Here is a 17,850-nt window from a genome sequence, read left to right as displayed (position 1 = left end):
TCTATCTCTTAAAAAATCACATAATTGGGACTTCCCTTGGGGTCCAGTGGTTAAAACTCTGCGCTCTCAATGCCAGGTGCCTGGATTCAACCCCTGGTCTGGGAACTAGATCCTGTATGCTGCAACTAAGACCCGGAGCAGTCAAATAATAAATATTTAAACCCTTCTCCCCCACCCCCCAAAATCACACGATTACAGAGATTAAAAAAGAATATAATGGACTTTCATGGTGGTCCAGTGGTTAAGAGTCTGCCTTACAATGCAGGGGACATAGGTCCCACATGCCAGGGGGGAACTAAGCCTGTGCACCACAACTCAAGAGGCCCCATGCGCGCCAGTGAAGAAAGACCACACGTACAGCAACTAAGACTCAACACAGCCAAATAAATAAACAAACAAAATCGGAGAAAATTTAGGTCATAGATAAATCTAAGGGGTGAGACCCAGAGAAGTGAAATTACTTAACTCAGGTTATGTAGCAAGTTAGAACTTGAGCCTGAATCTAACCATCTTATACAGCTCTCTCTATAACTTCTCATTGTCAGTACTCAACAATAGACATTTATAAATATCTCAAAATAACCTTAAAGGAACTGTCTTCGAAACCATACCCTTCAGTATAAAAATATTGAATCATTATGTTGTACACCTAAAACTAATACTGTAAATAAACTATTTTTTTAAATCAATTATATTTTTTAAAAAATGCATCATTTCTAGCATAGAACAGCAGTTCAATAAGGCTAGTATTTTAGGGGCTCTCCTTATGGGCTCAGTGATAAAGAATCCTTCTGCCAACGCAGGAGACATGGGTTCAATCCCTAGTCCAGGAGGATCCCACATGCCATGGAGCAAGTAAGCCCATGTGCCATAACTACTGAGCTTGTGCTCTAGAGTCCCGGAGCTGCAAGTATTGAAGCCCCTGTGCCCTAAAGCTCCTGCTCTACAACAAGAGAAACCACTTCAATGAGAAGCCTGTGCACAGCAAGTGGAGAAAAGCCCACGCAGCAATGAAGACCCAGTGCAGCCAAACAAATAAATAATTTAAAAAATTTTTAATTAGTATTTTAAATTAACATTACATCAGGTGTACTTTTTAAAAAATGTATTTTTTGCCCTCAGAGATAAATCTATGTATATTTTCAAAATCCTACTTCTATTTCTAAATATAAGCAATTCTGCACCCACAAGAAACTAGACATACAAATACTGACTAGGAGGAGTCTTCTAAATTAATCTCAAGAGTTATTCACTATTCCTCAATATTGACACCTCTGCAGCACAAAATCCTTCTAATATAAGCCATTGTCTCATCTCCCATGAAATCATTTTATATTTCTTTTCTTATGTACTGTTGGAGACTCATGGCTTTTGCAGCAGAACCTTGGTGCAACTCATACTTTAACAATTCTAATGGAGATCTTAAAATCAGTTTGATTTTATTTCATGTGCAATGTAAGAACCTGAACAGCTAACACTGGAGATCTTCCTGGATTATTGAGTCAACCCCCTGGGCACAGTCTTTCCCTGTGCTTTCCTCCCCCAGTTCCTTCTCTGAGGCTTATCTACAGTAGCCCTTTTCTTCTCTAAGGGACCAGGTCTGCCTAGTATCCAACCCCATTCTCTCTAGCAGTCCTGCTTAGTGCTGGTAAAAATAACTTCTCTTCAATAGCCAGAACTAAGGAACAAGTGAACAAAAAATGATCTTCTGCAGTTGCCAAGCGAGGGCAGTTGACAATGAAGGGGACCATAATGCCCAAGACTCAATGGGGCTGAAATATCACCTCACCCCAATTTCTTCTCAACAGTTCTTCACACTAACTTAAAACTGACTATTGTACTCCCTCTATTACAGTCTAGATCCATAATTTGAACAGAGAAATCCAATAACATCATCTATGTTCTTTGTCAAAATCAAATCACAAAGGATGCTGTGATTTAGAAAAAAATTTCCCTCTTTGTGAGTGATACATTGAAGTTTCCTTCTTATTATTGCTAGTCTGTCCTATATTTTATAATTAATATTATTTATTTATTTTTTGCAGTGTATCTGTAGGCTAGGCAGTATATGAATAGAGTAATGCTTTCCATCCCTCCTAGCCTGTGTTTCAATGTCCCAAAGTTTAATTAATAGAACAGGGAAGCTGCCCTGAACTGAACTCAACACTCTGGAAATCTTTTTTTCTTTCTTTGTTTTTAAAGGAAGTTCTGTACCTTTGGGCTCCTTCTCTACATCATGCAAGAAAGCTGAAAGTTGACTCTAGAGAACATTGTACCCTCAGTTTTTTACCTAACAGCAAAATCTTAAAAATATTTTGTTTCACTGAGAAACTCAAAGCATTTACGCACATACAACTTGTTTTTTAAAAAGTCAGACCTAGGTGTCTCCTAAATTTAAGAAAATAAAGTTCATTTGTTAATTCATGTTTTTACAATGAAATTCCGCCATTTAATAACCAAAAATCCTTAAAAGAATAGTGTTGTTTTTAAAACAACCATTGGACACTCAGCCCCTCAGAATGTACCATCTCAGGAGAGACATAAACAGATAATTATAAAGTAGTATAGAATGGAGATGAGCCCAGAAAGCTATACAAGACTAGAGAAGTCTCCCCAGAGGAGGGACATTTATTTCCACTGAGACCAAAGGATAGGTAAGAAGTTGGTTAAACATAGAAGAAAGATGTGTGCCCCAGATGAGGGTAACATGTTCAAGGACCCTGGGAGCACTGTGGCTCTTGACAGTCACACTGTGGCTCTTGACAGTCCCACTGTGGCTCTTGACAGGCACACTGTGGGGACAAATGTATGTAAATAGACACACTACTACTTGGGCATGTTGTTGTTCAGCCGCTGGATCGTGTCTGACTCTCTTGTACAATGTTACGAACCTCCATCCACAGTTCTTTAGGCATTCTGTTTATCAGATCTAAATCCCTTGAATCTATTTGTCACTTCTACTGTATAATCGTAAGGGATTTGATTTAGGTCGTATCTGAGTGGCCTAGTGGTTTTCCCTACGTTCTTTAAGTCTAAAGTTTGCAATAAGGAGTTCCTGGTCTGAGCCCCCTAGTCTTGATTTTGCTGACTGTTTAGAGCTTCTCCATCTTCGGCTGGTCATTAAGCGTGCATATGAAGAGATGTAATCAACCTTTAATTCTATACCATTTGAGTTTGAAATGTTTCTATTTCAACCTTCAACTTTCCATTATTGGTCCCTTCAAAAGCCAACAATGATACTCCTGTTAAGTTGTTCATTACAAATATCAGCTACCTTTTCGAGAGAACCAAGGACTTCCCAGCTGGCTCAGTGATACACAATACCCCTGTCAATTCAGGAGACATGGGTTCAAGCCCTAGGTGGGGAAGATCCTTGGAGGAGGAAATGGCAACCCACTCCCGTATTTGCCTAGAAAATTCTGCAGACAGAGGACCCTGATGGGCTATAGTTCAAGGGGTTACAAAGAGGTGGACACAACTGAATGACTGAGCATGCACAAGGAGAAATGCCTGGTTTATCGCAGATGTGAAACCCTTGTATTTTACCTATCTAAAACTCCCACATATAACTAAGTGTCCTAATCAAAGAAAAGCAATATTTTGAAAATAAGTGTATGTAGGTTTTTGTTGAGATGAGGCCAGTTACTCCAGAAGGGTTAATGTCTTTAGCTTTTTAGCTAATTGACTAGAGTCCCACACAACATATGGAGAAGAAAGATTTGTTTGCCTAGAAATGTCATTCTTTCATCTGGGTAACTGGTTGTACTAGACAGATGCTTCTGATGGTTGGAGAAAGGGAAGTCCTTCCTTTGTTCATTCCAGAAATAGAACAGAGAACATCAACTATATTAGAGACACTGCTTAACACCTGTGGAATCTCTGACTCAGTGAATAACTTTTCCATTGAACTTAACTCAGGTAGAGAGAAAACACAGAAAACTTGCCATGGAGCCTATAATATCTACAATTATAGAATGCCTAAAATTAATATTTTTCTGAAGTCTGTTTGACTTTCTTGATACCCAAATACTGGGCACATCAATTCTTGTTTAAAATAAATGATTCTCAATATTCTTAATAGAGATATTTTTTCTAACTTGCGAGTACCATTTCACTGTCTGAGGGGATCCTTTTGAGCTTTTGCAATGTAAAGCCCTTTAGGGATACTTTGTGGGATCAGAAGGAGACATATTTATCGTAACAGGAAAACAAAATATTATTTTTCACTACAGTGCACCTTAGATAACAGGTATGAAGCACAAACTTCTACCTGTGTTAATTGTGCAAGTTTAAATGAAAAACTTGCCTATGTTTTTCAGGAATGTTTTAACCTGATTATAATGGAGTTTCCATAGATACTCTTAACGGCCAGTTGAGAAAATGCAATTTCCCCCCAAATCTGTTTGATTTACCTGATTTCAAAATATTATTCAAAAGGCACAGTAACTCTTGTTGTTTAAAATAAATGGTCCTTAATGTCTTTACTAGATATTTATAATCTATGAATTGATATTTTCCTTGCTCATAACAATTCTTTCATGTGCACCACTTGAGACTAAGTCAAACTGCATTCACCGTTACTGTGATTGTTTCTAACTTTATGAAATACATACCCATATTTTTATAGGGCTACTTTTGCTAATAATCATAATGAAGCCTTAGTGACTTGGTGGGGGGAATGACCAGTATACCTAACAATTCCCTAATAGTAGCTATGCATGTGATGACAGAAATTATGTTAGATATTTTTGAAACAAAAGTATTCTTTCCTCCAGGCCCCCTGTTCACCTTAAGATGTTATATTACACATAAATATAATTTATTTATATAATATAATAAAATATAATAATAAATAAAATATCTATAAAGTATAATATATTTTACACATATTATTAAAATATGATACTATACAAGATCAATATGCCCCTGTTGTTGTTGCTGTTTGGTTGTTCAGTTGTATCCAACTCTTTGTGACCCCATGGACTGCAGCACGCCAGACTCCCCTGTCCTTCATCATCTCCCAGAGTTTGCTCAAATGCATGTCCATTGAGTCAGTGATACTATCTAACCATCTCATCCTCTGATGGGATCCAGATCCCAATGATGCTTATTAACTGTGTCACCTTGATCAAGTTAGTCTCCCGTAGACTTCGTCCCCATGAGGGTCAAAGCTGACATTAGGGTTAAATGCTATAATGGCTATGAAAAAGCTTGTGGTATGGCAGCTGACTTCTAGGTATTCCTCTGCAGCAAGAGAGAACAATGTCTGTCATTAATTAAGAAAACAAGTACAAATAAACAAGGTATTGAGCAATAAAAACTCATTTAATATAAAAATGGAAATATTTAAGCAAACAGTATTTCAGGACACTGGAACCTCTCCCAGATAAGTCTAATACTAACAAGATTTCTGATAGAGTTAGGGCATGCTAATTTCACCATAGAATATAACCTAATCTTACATTTATTAGTTTAAAAGAAAATGAGGGAGTCCCCTAGCCGTCAAGTGGTTGGGATTTGGCGCATTTTCACTGCTATGGCCTGGGATCAATCCCTGCTCAGGACACTAAAATCTGTGTTGGGGTGGTGGGGAGTGGGGAAGAGAATGTGAAACTGTCACTTCCAGTTGTAATAGAATTGGTAATTTGGAACAACTGCTGAAGACAAAGGAAAAATATACAAAATATAAAAACATTTGCATGAGGCAGAGAAGAGTGAAAAATTACCATGATAGTATAGAATGAATTACCAGACCAGGATTTAGAAAGGAATGAGGTCCAGGGGGGAGTAAAAGTTTCTTAAGTAGAAACTAAAAATGGAAAGAAAAAAAAAAAAAAGAGCTAGAAAGATGATTAAAAAGACTAACCTTGAAATTAAAATATAGAAGCAGTGGGACTGGCAAACTCAAAGAGTTTAAATATTTGATTTCGCTCAAAAAATTATATTTTTGTAAAATGAGCTTATAGAATTCTTTTGTTAAAATTTTTATTGAAGTATAGTCGACTTACAATGTTGTGCTAGTTTCTGGTACGTATTAAAGTGATTCGGTTTTTTATATATATTTTTTCTTTTCCATTATAGGCTATTACATGATATTGAATATAATTCCCTGTGCTATACAGTAGCTTCTTGTTAAAATCCTATAAGATTCTTATACAACATCTCTTTTGAAGTTTCACAGGCCTAAGATAGCAGCAATAAACAGCATGGCTATCTTCAACCAGTCCACATTTTGGTCCCACTTCTCTGAACCCTCCAGGTTCTTCACATTTTGATTGTTGCCCTTGCTCAAGGACGTGGTGGTTAAAATGAGTCCTTAGCATATGAGCCAAGGGCCCTAATCCAAGATCAACTGTGTAGTCTTAGGCAAGTTACTTGGCCAATCTAAGCCTCATTGTCTTATTTTATACATTGGGGGAAGAATGTTCATTTCATAGGACTATTGTAAAGATGAAATGAGACAATGAGCATTTCAGTTCTTAATACAGTTAAAAGCACTTAGTATGTTCTCAATACATAATAGTTGTTATTAAACCCTTTGGATGTCAACGTTTACTACACACCATTTTCACAGCCATGACTAGTATCATTCAATTCGACCAACATTTGCTTGATGCATATCAAATGACAAGCACCAAACAATTTTTGTGCCCCTCAAAATTAATTTGTTTTAATCCTAATGCCTAATATAATGAATTCGAAAGTTGGGCCTTTGGAAGATACTTAAGTTATACCCGTTGAATTGAATGAGATTAGGGCATTCTAGGGAGAAGGCAATGGCAACCCACTCCAGTACTCTTGCCTGGAAAATCCCATGGACGGAGGAACCTGGTAGGCTACAGTCCATGGGGTCGCGAAGAGTCGGACACGACTGAGCGACTTCACTTTCACTTTTCACTTTCATGCATTGGAGAAGGAAATGGCAACCCACTCCAGTGATCTTGCCTGGAGAATCCCAGAAACGGGAGCCTGGTGGGCTGCCGTCTATGGGTCGCACAGAGTTGGAAACGACTGACGTGACTTAGCAGCAGTAGCAGCAGCAGCAGCAGCAGCAGCACATTCTAGAAGAAGCTCCAGAGAGATCCCTAGCCTCTTCCACCATGTGAGGACACAGTGAGAAGGCACCAGTTATAAACCAGGAAGTGGGCCTTCACTAGAACTATGAGCAATAAATTTCTGTTGTTTATAAGCCACCCAGGCTGCAGTATTTTGTTGTAGCAGCCCAATGGACAGACTTGAAATAGACACTTCTCCAAAGGTCCACAAGTGGTCAATAAACACATGAAAGGATGCTTGACATCATTAATGAGAGAAATGCAAACCAAAACCATCCTGGAGTATCACTTCACACCCACTAAAAACAAAAAAGTCAGATAATAAGCTATGATGAGGATGTGGAGAAATTAGAACCCTCATACATGGCTGGTTGAATCTAAAATGATATGGCTGCTTTGGAAAACAGTTTGGCAACATACAGTTGCCATAGGACCCAAAAGTTACACTCCTCAGAATATAGACAGCTCCAGAGAGATCCCTAGCCTCTTCAACTCAAAGATTTCCCTAGCCTTTCCACACATATTTTCACACAAAAACCTGTACACATTTGTTCATAAATGCATTATTCATAATAGCTAAAAAGTAGAAACAACTCAGAAGTTCATCAACTGATGAATGTTTATACAAAATGTGGCTTATTCATGCAATGAAAAAATATTCAGTCATGGAAGTACTGATAAATGCAATGAAAAGGACAAAACTTGAAAACATTAGGCTAAAGTGAAAGAAGCCAGATACAAAAGACCAAATATTGTATGATTCCATTTATAAGAAATACCCAGAATAGACAAATTCATAAAGACAAAAAAGCAGATTAGTGGTTACCAGGAGCTGACAGAGGGAAAAATGAGGAGTCACTGCTTAATTATACTGGGTTTCTTTTTGGGAGTGATGAACACATTCAAGAAATAGATTGTGGTAATGGTTGCACAATCTTGTAAATATACTAAAGACCAAGAATTCCTTGGTGGTCCAGTGGTTAGGACACCAAAGTTCCATGGCAGAGGGCATGGGTTCAATCTCTGGTCAAGGAACTAAGATCTTGAAAGTCATGTGGCCAAAAATAGATAAAAAATACAAAATATTATATAAATATAATATGTATTTAAATATATATATAAAACACCAAAAAAAAAAAAAAAACACCAGAAATGTCCCTAGAAAATAAAATTAGGTGAATAAAGAATGTAATTTAATTTTATGTTGCCTAGTAGACAACTCTCCCTGAAATTCTGCATCAACTCCTAAACAAGTCACTTACTCTGCCAAGAACTGAGGAAACTAACACACACACACACAAACACATACACACTTTTCTCTCTAAACCTAAACTGGATGAGCTCCCTCCAAAAATCCATGGCTTGCATGGAAGCAACCTAACTGTCCATCAATAGAGGAAGGGGTAAAGAAGATGTGGTACATATGTATAAGGGAATATTACTCAGCTATAAAAAAGAACAAAATGGTGTCATGTGGGTGGACCTAGAGAGGATCACACAGAATGCAGTTAAGTCAGAAAGAGAAAAACAAATACATATTCACATATATATGTGGAAACTAGGAAAATGGTATAGAAGATCCTATTTGCAAAACAGAAATAAAGACACAGACATAGAGAAAAACATATAGACACCAAGTGGGTGAAAGGAGTCGGGGCGGGGGGTGGTGAATTGAGAGATTCAGATTGATACATATGCACTGCTGCTGCTGCTGCTGCTAAGTCGCTTCAGTCGTGTCCGACTCTGTGCAACCCCATAGACGGCAGCCCACCAGGCTCCGCCGTCCCTGGGATTCTCCAGGCAAGAACACTGGAGTGGGTTGCCATTTCCTTCTCCAATGCATGGAAGTGAAAAGTGAAAGTGAAGTCGCTCAGTCGTGTTGGACTCTTCACGATCGCATGGACTGTAACCTACCAGGCTCCTCTGTCCATGGGATTTTCCAGGCAAGAGTACTGGAGTGGGTTGCCATTGCCTTCTCAGTATATATATGCATTACTATGTATAAAACAGATAAGTAATGAGAACCTACTGTGTGTCACAGGGAACTCTATTCAATTGACATAGCACTGTAAAGCAGCTATACTCCAAAAAGAAAAAAAGTCCATGACTTGAATCAACTGTGTTTTTCCACTATCTTAACCTCCTACTTCCTCCTACCTTGATCCTACTTTTGCACTTTAACAGAAAACTCACCACAAAATGGTGTTCCATATGAAATATGATATGAAAATAAGCTGTATAGTGTGAATGTCTAGAATACAGCAGAAACACCAAAACCCTTTCATTATCCAAAGACAAGAAAATAACTGTGGCATCATTGCCTCGCCGGAAACCACAACTATAATTCCGTATCACATGGGAATGGTGAAATCAATTCATTCATAATGTATCTTAATCCTCTAGCAGGAAAAATGCATTTGCAGATACTGTGAAATGGCATGTATTGTCTACTTCTGCAGACTTTAGCTACTTTTCTCTAAAAAATCGGAGTCAAATAGCAAGAGGGAAATGGGTGAAAGTAATGAAATGAATAGGCAAATCTCCACAAGGATAAAACAATAACCACCATGTTTAAGCATCCATATGTGGCAGGAACTCTTCCAGACCCTTTGTAGACTTCAGCACTGCTCCTCGGGACATCCTTGCTTCACCGGTCTGACTATCACAATGTTACAAATAGATCCATTTTCACAATGGAGGAACATCAGAACTCTTAGTATAATTTAATCATAGTAACAGTTGTCAATTTCCTTCTTTCCAAGCCTTAAAAGATTAATGTGGTGTTGTATGTAAGGAGAGAAGATCAGCACTCCCCTTGACAAGGACGGAAGAGGCTCTCGGGCCTGACAACATGTATACAGTTAAGGCATTGCCACCGATTTCATGTCATCTAACCACTGTTTTTTATATGTGGAATTTAGAAAGATGGTAATGATAACCATGTATGTGAGGCAGCAAAAGAGACACACATATATAGAACAGTCTTTTGGACTCTGTGGGAGAGGATAATTTGGGAGAATGCCATTGAAACATGTATATTATCATATGTGAAATGAATCGGCAGTCCAGGTTCTATGCATGATACTGGATGCTCGGGGCTGGTGCACTGGGATGAACCAGAGGGATGATATGGGGATGGAGGTGGGAGGGGGGTTCAGGATGGGGAACATATGTACACCCGTGGCAGATTCATGTCAATGTATGGCAAAATCAACACAATAATGTAAAGTAACTAGCTTCCAATTAAAATTTAAAATTTTTTAAAAAAAGATTAGAGTGGTTCTCTTACTTGTTTATATCTTGGAGGGTAGGAAACATGATTTACATTTCTGTGCAATCTAATGAAAGTTAAAGATCATCTTTCCAGAAAAACGCATAGAAAGCATATAATTTTGAGGGGATGGAATCACAGAGCACTGAAGTCCATCCAGATTAAAAACCTCTGCTGTAGTTTTAACTTTATCGTTTTTGAAACATTATATGAAAGACAAGTGTTGGGATCATTGAAATTAGGATCAAATTAGTCTCAGGAATTCTTGTCTAGCAACCAAAAATATGTGGAAATTTTAGCAGGACTAAAGCACTAATATAATAATAAATTTAAAAATTCTGTTTTTTCCATAGTAGATAAAAATACACCAAGTACCTAGTCTGATCTGGCTAGTATCCAGTCATTAGTGAGGAGGTATGCTGAAATGCTGGCTCAAGCTCCATCTTTGAGAGGGCATGAAGATGTATTTACCAAAACGAATGTAACAGAAACTTTAGTTTCTCATTTTTTGAGAAGGAAATGCACTTGATTTTCCAAAAACAAACAAAGAAACAAAAACCTGTACTACAAATGTCAGGTTTCCAAAGGTGATAAAGGTTTAAGAAACTGTTTGTGTATGTTAGTCACTCAGCTGTGTCAGACTCTTTGCCACCCCATGTACTTTAGCTCGCCAGGCTCCTCTGCCCTTGGGATTCATCAGGCAAAAATATTGGAGTGGGTTGCCATTTCCTTCTCCAGGGGACCTTATCAACTCAGGGACTGAACCCAGGTCTCCCACATTGCAAGCAGATTTTTTACCATCTGAGCTTCCAGGGAAGCTCCAATAGGCTTCCTTATTTAGGCAATAATAAATCATAAATTATTAGCAAAATACCAAAATTTCAGTTACACTAATACTTCTAGCTTGACATAAAGGACTAGTAGATTCCAGTGTCAAGAACACAATTTGAAATGGGAACCAAGATTTATACAGATAAAAAAGTTCACTAAATATAAAATAATTCATCCAGTAATGAAAAATGATTTAGTGGGTTATGTTCATTATCCCAAAGGAATATTATACACATATTTTTAAAACCTTTACAGATTTTTACTTACAAGGGAAATGCTAATGATATACTAAGTAAAAATAAAAAGGTGAAAAAATTTTGCCCCAATCAACTTTAACGATGTTATTTATTTTTTCTGTGTGTGTGCGCACACGTTTAGCTTTATTGCAACAAGGCAATTTGTATACCTTTAACATTTCAAACTGAGCATCATCTTTCCTTGCCAGTGAAACAAAAAAAGAAATTTAAAAACAATGGTATTTTTCAAAGGTAGAAAAAATACTATATACTCATAGCGATTGCCTCTAGATAATAGAATTAAAGTTTATCTTTTCATATTTGTTTCTTTTTACTTTCTTTTTTGCTGCATGGCCTGCAGGATCTTAGTTCCTGGAACCAGGGATTGGAACTGTGCCCTTCGCAGTGAAAGCATTAGTTCTAACCACTGCACTGCCTCTTCTAAACTTTCTAAATGCAAATTACATCACTTTGATTTAGTATGTTTTATTACTTTTTAAATAAAACATAAGTTCTTTATGTAGAAACTCAAACCATTTTAGAAAAAATTAGTCAAAAATTTAAAGTCACATATTTTTTAATACATCCCTCCTACATCCAAAAATTCGAGTCCTCAGAGGTAAATGGTTCCAACATTTTGTTTGGTAGGTATGTATCCTTCTAGAATTGTTTTCCAAAATTCCATTTACAATTAGAAAAATGCAATTTTGAGTTTTCATGGTCTTTTTTCCTTCAGAATTTTGAGTTGTCTAAACTTTGCATCTTGGTATAACTCAAACTGCAAATGAACATGGCTGTAATTTTAAACAAAACAAGCAGCTGCTCTTTTTTTTTTTTTAACATATTTGTAAAGCACTGTTTATCTTTCTAAAAACATTTTTCTCAAGTCTTCTTCTTAAATTTCTATTATAGATATGTCATGATCCTAATATCTTTGGTACTTGAAAATGACATATATAGGACAAACTCCAAAATATTTTGGAGTACTAGTTGCTAAGATGATATATTAAGTATATATGGAATATGATGGTTTACAGTGCATTTTTTTAAAGAGACACTAGTATGTGAATGAATCTTACATTTTTTAATGAGATTTCATTCATTCATTGAGTCATTTGTTCAACAAACATTTGTTGAGCACCTATTATGTGTTGGCACCTTCCCTAGCCTGGGCTTTGGCTTTAGAAGTACACATCTCACCTCTAATCATTGCTTTCTCATGATCCCCTTCTTTTTAAGGCTTCCCTGGTAGCTAAGCTGGTAAAGAATCCTCCTGCAATGCAGGAGATCCCAGTTTGATTCCTGGGTCAGAAAGATCCCCTGGAGAAGGGATGGGCTACCCACTCTAGTATTCTTGGGTTTCCCTGATGGCTCAGATGATAAAGAAACGGTCAGCAATGTGGGAGATCTGGGTTCAATCAGTATTAATGGGCCATAAATAAATCAGAAAAGAACGAGATTTCTCTTGTTGCTTACTCTTTTGCAGACATGAGCTGATGCTAATTAGCATAGACTTTCTGGATAATCATGACTTGAGCACCTAGTCTCATTATCAAGGTAATGATTTGAATTGCTTACATTAATTTGATTCGTTAGTCACGTTTTATTTTAATATGAAATTAATGCAAAAATATTTGATTCCCAGGTGTTACTTAGTGGTAAAGAACCCATCTGCCAATACAGGAGATAGAAGAGATGATAATTCAATCCCTGCATCAGGAAGATTCCATGGAGGAGTGCAGAGCAATCCACTCCAGTATTCTTGCCTGGAGAATCCATGGACAAAGGAGCCTGGCAGGCTACAATTCATGGGGTCATGAACAGTTGGACATGACTAAAGCAACTTAGCACACACGCACACATGCAAAAATATGTGATTCCTGGTTTTACTTGTGCCACATCCATTGTAGTATCACAATGACAGCCTACTTTATAAAGAGAATGACTTTTGAAGCTTTGAAACAATCAACTCTTGAAACACTAATCTGGAATAATAAAAAATAAATAAAAATCAAGAAGCTGACCAGAAAGATCTGGCGAGACAAGCTCTATAGCAAAATAAACATACCAAACTACAATGTTCACCAGTAAGTGATAGTATAACTTGGATAATATGGATATTAGATGAAAGTGTTAAGTCAGTTTCACATTTTTTTTCTGGATAAGATGGTCTACACAAAGTGGCAAGGTAAGATTTGAACCATATTAACAAGATTCCAGAAATTAGCATACACTGATCAGAATCAGTCAAGATCAGCATGGTTTTGTAGACATCTTTTTTTTTATTGAAGTATACTTAATATACAATGTAGTGTTAGTTTCTGGTGTACAGCAGAGTGATTCAGTTTATGTGTATATATACATATTCTAAACATGCAAGGTTCCTAGACACCAAAGGTTCTTTTTCCTATGGTCAGCTCTGTGGTGAGGTATGCTACTGAAGACTCAGCAGTGATCCAAAGAGATTCCTTAAAGGCATATTTAAGGACATATAACATCTGCCCTCAATTGCAAAACTTGGTAGCAAAAATTTGTTCCATATGCCATATATAACACATGCCAAAATGAAATCCGGCTGTTTGAAAACAGTAAGAAAAGCAGTGGCCAGGAGAGGCCTGTCCCACTCCACTCCCACTAACATGGATAAAATAAAATTAAACAAGTATGTCAACCAATTCTGAAGAGACATCTCCAGAACCACACTGTTAGCACACTATCCACTCCATTTGTATCATATTAACTTTTAGCTTTTCAAGTGCAACCTATACAGGTATTGCTATTTTTCCAGGTGTACTTTCTATTAGCTAAGAAGGTAGCATGGTAACAAATAGCACATTTATGGTGTTATCTAGTAGCTATTAATTTAACCAAGCATAGAATAACCTTTTAATATTTGGGGGGGGGGGGAATCAATGTTAACTGGAGTAGGGAATTTCCTGGCAGTCCAGTGGTTAAAACATAGAACTTTCACCATGGTAGCCAGGGTTCAATCCCTGGTCTGGGAACAAAGATCCCACAAACTGCCTGGTATGGCAAAAAAAACAACAACCCTGCACACACACACACACATGCAATCACACACAAAAAACTGGAATAAATATTGAGACTATTTCACCTTGGCAACCAATTCACAAAGTGCTTAGTCATTCAATTATTCAATTCATGTAATTAAAAGGTCAGTTTTCATTCCGATCCCAAAGAAAGGCAATGCCAAAGAATGTTCAAACTACCATACAAATGTGCTCATTTCACATGCTAGGAAGGTAATGCTCAAAATCCTTCAAGCTAGGCTTCAGCAGTACATGAACTGAGAACTTCCAGATGTTCAAGCTGGATTTACAAAAGGCAGAGAACCAGAGATTAAATTGCCACCATCCACTGGATCAAAGAGAAAGCAAATGAATTCCAGAAAAACATCTATCTCTGCTTCATTGACTACACTAAAGCCTTTGACTGTGGATCGCAACAAACTATGCAAAAAGAGATGGTAATACAAGACCACCTTACCTATCTCCTGAGAAACCTGTATGTGGGTCAAGAAGCAATGGTTAGAATCAAACATGGAACAATGGACTGGTACAAAGTTGGGAAAGGAGTACGTCAAGGCTGTATATTGTCACCTTGCTTATTTAACTTCTATTCAGAGTACATCATGCAAAAGGCCAGCTGAATGAAGCACAAGGTGGAATCAAGATTGCCAGGAGAAATATCAATAACCTCAGATACGCAGATGACACCATCCTTATGGCAGAAAGAGAAGAACTAAAGAGCCTATTGATGAAAGTGAAAGAGGAGAGTGAAAAAGCTGGCTTAAAACTCAACATTCAAAAAATGAAGATCACAGCATCCAGTCCCATAACTTTATGGCAAATAGATGGATTTGGCAAATAGTGACAGATTTTCTTTTCTTGGGCTCCAAAATCACTGCGGATGGTAACTGTAGCCATGAAATTAAAAGTTGCTTGCTCCTTGGAAGAAAAGTTATGACCAACCTAGACAGCATATTAAAAAGCAGAGCCATTATTACTTTGCTGACAAATGTCTGTATAGGCAAAGCTATGGTTTTTCCAGTAGTCACATATGGATATGAGAGCTGGACCATAAAGGCTGAGTGATGAAGAATTAATGCTTTCAAATTGTGGTGCTGGAGAAGACTCTTGAGAGTCCCTTGGACAGCAGATCAAACCAGTCAATCCTAAAGGACATCAACCCTGAATATTCACTGGAAAGACTGATGTTGAAGCTGAAGTTCCAGTACTTTGGCAACCTGATGGGAAGAGCAGACTCATTGGAAAAGACACTGATACTGAGAAAAATTGAGAATAGGAGAAGAGGGTGACAAAGGTTGAGATAACATCACCAACTCAACAGACATGAATTCAAGTGAACTCCGGAAGACAGTGAAGGACAGAGAAGCCTGGCATGCTGCATCCATGGAGTCACAAAGCTTCAGACACAACTTAGCAACTGAACAATAAAGATCTGATACTAAAAAGCACCCTCGCTACTTGTAAACTTCTTTCACTATTCAATAAATAGAATAACGCATATGTGTCAATATGCTAAATCACAAATACATATAAGGAATACCTAGCCAAGGGCAAATTCCTAGATGACTATGAGTTAAAAGTTAGTGGCTTTAATTATCTGTATTTCTTAATATGGAGAACTGAACAAAATTAGGTAGAAGAATAACACTTTATCTCTTGGCCAAAGATATCACTGGTAAGACTATCTAGTCTTACACCTTGTTGTACAATTAAAATAAATCATTGTGAGGCAAAAATGCAATTTCTGATAAAAAAAAAGTAAATCAAAATTGCTTTTATTTCTCCCAGACATTATTAGTTAACATCTTGGGAACTGGCATATACCTTTCGGGGCTAAGTGTATTTTAGAAGAAAAAATAATTCTGTTTTTAAAATTCATATTTATTTCATATAAGCACTAATAACAATATTAAAATTTAAAAACTATAAATGTATATTCTCTCTCTCACTCCAACCCTTAATAATAAGTAAAATAATTCTGATGTGAGGAACAAACAAACATATGAAATATATTTGTTTAACAATATTCTTAGTTATCAAAGTAAATGGACTTAAATCATTGATAAGCATATGAAGTATCAAAAGTCTGGTATCAGATCATTAAAAATAAAGCAAATTAAATAACTCTATATTGGAAACTATAAAATATTGAAAAACAGTAAGACATAAATATACTATGGTCATGAAGTGGAAGATTCAATATTGTAAAAAATGTCAGTCTCTCAAAACTGATACACAGATTCAACACAAACACAATAAAAATTTCAGCATGGCTTTTGGTGGAAATTTACAAGTGGATTCAAAAATTTGGGTATTCCCTGGTGGTCCAGTGAATAGAACTCTGAACTCTCACTGCCGAGGGCGGGTTGGATTTCTGGTCCGGGAATTAAGATCTGACAAAGCAAGCATGCCCAGTCCCCCAAAAAGAAAAAAAAGTCATGAAAGAACAACAACAAAATAGCCTAAATAAATATTAAAAAAAAAATACTGAAGGACTTATATTACCAGTCAGCAAGACTAGTGGTAAAGCCTAATAATGATGCAAGTTTAGATACAAAGATAGAAAAAAAAGCCAATGAAAACAGTCTATAAACAGAGTCAGAATTAATCCATCACCTGATTTGTCACAAAGTTGATGCTGTAGTGGGGAAAGTACAGTCATTTCAGTAATGGTGCTGGTCAAGTAGATACCCAGATGAAGAAGAATGAATCTTGACTCCTATCTCTCACACAACAAGCAAAAGTCAATTCCATATATTCATACAGCTGAATGTGAATGGTTTAAAAAAGTAGCTTTTAAAGAAGAAAACAAAAGAGAACAACTTCATGACCTTGGAATTTGCAAAAAATAGACAACATTTTCTTAAACAGGAAATAAAAAGTTATTAAAAAGTTACCATAAAGAAGAAGAGTGGTAAACTGGACTACATTAAAGATAAGAATTTCTGTTCATTCGGGACTTCCCTGGTGGTCCAGTGGCTAAGACTCCGAGCTCTGAATGCAGGGGGCCCATGTTTGATCCCCAGTCAGGGAACTACCAAAGAGATGAAACTAGTCAATCCTAACGGATATCAATTCTAAATATTCATTGGAAGGCCTGATGTTGAAACAGAAGTTCCAATACTTTGGCCACTTGATGCAAAGAACTGACTCATTAGAAAAGTCCCTGATGATGGGAAAGTTTGAAGGCAGGAGAAGGGCAAGACAGGATGAGAATGACATCACCGACTCAATGGACATGAGTTTGAGCAAGCTCCAGGAGATGGTGGTGAAAGACAGGGAAGCCTGGCATGCTGTAGTCCATGGGGTTGCAAAGAGTTGGACAGGTCTGAGTGACTGAACAACAGGGAGCTAGAACCCACAGGCTGCAACTAAGACCTGGTGCAACCAAATATATAAACAGTTTT

General features: G+C 37.1%; 1 protein-coding gene and 2 non-coding genes across 4 annotated transcripts in view; 1 reads left to right on the top strand and 2 right to left on the bottom strand.

Annotated features, from left to right (window-relative positions):
• TET1 (tet methylcytosine dioxygenase 1) overlaps nt 1-17,850 on the bottom strand; it is a 147,865-nt gene that overhangs the window by 106,491 nt on the left and 23,524 nt on the right. The gene's annotated exons all lie outside the window — the stretch shown is intronic.
• On the bottom strand, nt 2,049-2,174 carry LOC129556043 (small nucleolar RNA SNORA36 family). The gene has a single exon (XR_008685883.2). It is a non-coding gene; the product is annotated as a small nucleolar RNA SNORA36 family (small nucleolar RNA).
• LOC129556059 (U6atac minor spliceosomal RNA) lies at nt 9,836-9,961 on the top strand. The gene has a single exon (XR_008685899.1). It is a non-coding gene; the product is annotated as a U6atac minor spliceosomal RNA (small nuclear RNA).

The sequence above is a fragment of the Moschus berezovskii genome, chromosome 12, assembly GCF_049115385.1.
Source record: "Moschus berezovskii isolate FMDL1 chromosome 12, NW_MosBer_1.0, whole genome shotgun sequence".
Lineage (NCBI taxonomy): Eukaryota > Metazoa > Chordata > Mammalia > Artiodactyla > Moschidae > Moschus > Moschus berezovskii.
Note: the sequence above shows the minus strand (reverse complement) of the source record. Positions and strands in the feature narration are given on the sequence as shown.